Source organism: Phalangium opilio, unplaced genomic scaffold, assembly GCF_054372755.1.
Source record: "Phalangium opilio isolate 3A_F unplaced genomic scaffold, DU_Popi_V2 ptg000037l_1, whole genome shotgun sequence".
In the NCBI taxonomy this organism is placed as follows: domain Eukaryota; kingdom Metazoa; phylum Arthropoda; class Arachnida; order Opiliones; family Phalangiidae; genus Phalangium; species Phalangium opilio.
The window spans coordinates 709861-711908 of NW_028324160.1; positions in this window are offsets into that span (position 1 = coordinate 709861).

A 2048-nucleotide genomic window follows, 5' to 3' on the forward strand; every position below is an offset into this window, starting at 1 on the left:
CTTAAAAGGCGTATAGAAAATTTACGTGAATAGCCGTAACTATGCTAAAACGATTACCCGTAATTCTAACGTTAATTTATTTACTTCTATTATTATTCTAATAGTGCAACACAGTAATAGAAGTGAGTGAGTATGCCCTCGTTGCGAATTCTTTAACAGCGCAATCATTCAAATAATTTACTTAAGTTATAATTTTCAAACTTTTTCCTTATTATCTTAAGATGAATTTCGTCCCGAAACATCTTTAATTAAAATAAAACGTGAAAAAAAAATTATTTTCTCGTGTGGAATCGAACTTGCGACCCATGGTTCTGCCGAGCAAAACTCAATATTTCTAACCGATATACCACCTATACCACGCGCCCAGCCTGAGCGCGCTCCCCCGAGAATTTTTTCGGTACCTTTTAATTCGCCGAATGCCTAAGTTTTTTTTTATCTCATTTTAAAAACAGGAATGTTAAAACAGAACATTAATTTTTGTTACGTAAGTCAAACAAAACTGATTCAGATTATTTTAAAACATTTTAAAACTAGTATTAATATAGTGCCACATTAAAACAATAATATTCCTATTTTTAAAATGTGAACAATTTTATTCCTATTTTTAAAATGGGACTCTATTTTATTCCTATTTTTAAAATATGACTCTATTTTATTCCTATTTTTAAAATATGACTCTATTTTATTCCTATTTTTAAAATATGACTCTATTTTATTCCTATTTTTTAAATATGACTCTATTTTATTCCTTTTTTAAATATGACTCTATTTTATTCCTTTTTTTTAAATATGACTCTATTTTATTCCTTTTTTTAAATATGACTCTATTTTATTCCTTTTTTTTTAAATATGACTCTATGTTATTCCTTTTTTTAAATATGACTCTTTTATTCCTATTTTTTAAAATATGACTCCATTTTATTCCAATTTTTAAAATGTGGCAATATTTTATTTATATTTTTAAAATTCCTCAATCTCAAAGTTTTGCTGGTTTTAAAAATTCGCGGGGATTTTTGAGATTTGAGGTTTTGAAAAGCGACATCTATGCGTGGTGCCCAAATACACCTTGACTGCCTTCCCTGAGATAGCGCGCTTAGGCCTGTATTAATAATAAATTTACTTTTGTTAAAACTTTAATAAAACTTTAAAACTTTTTCGTCGTTAATTTAAGACGAATTTCGTCTCAAAACATCGTTAATTAAAATAAAACTTAGAAAAAAAAAATTTCGTCGTGTGGAATCGAACTGCGACCCATGGTTCTGCCGCGCAAAAGGCAACTGCTCTAACCACCATACCACAAGCCTAGTTATCCAATCCATTATGCGTGGTGACCAAATACACCTTGACTGCCTTCCCTGAGATAGCGCGCTTAGGCCTGTATTAATAATAAATTTACTTTTGTTAAAACTTTAAAACTTTTTCCTCGTTATTTTAAGATGAATTTCGTCCCAAAATATCCTTAATTAAAATAAAACTTAAAAAAAAAATATTTCCTCGTGTGGATTCGAACTGCGACCCATGGTTCTGCCGCGCAAAAGGCTATGGCTCTAACCACCATACCACGAGCGTAGTTAATCAAGTTCATATTCTAGGGGTATTTTTTTATAAAGCTCGCGCATGCGTATCAGATTCTTGGTTACACCATGACGTCAGCAAACCACCGCCGGTATTCCACTGGGGAATTTTTCATCGTTTCCCTCTCGTGGACCCGAATATTTCAATTGACACCCGAGCGTGCTCGACGGGCTTTAAGTCTTCCGTTTATAAAAATATAACTTTTGAACGCCATCTGGCGTGCAAAAGTAAAAAAAAAAGCATCTAGTGACACGATCTACTCGCAAATGAACCAAAAATCTAAAGACGCTATAGACGGGTCCAGGGTCCTATAGTGTTAAAGAGAGCGCGTTGAAAAATCGTAACTTCCCCCTTTTCATTCCCTCCTTCCCGAGTTTATCACCAACGTTGAAAGCTTCCGCGCAGGCGCGCTGTAGCAGAGGCGGTTGAGAGCGGATCTAAATAGTGTATCCCTCTCTGTGCTTGCGCGCCAA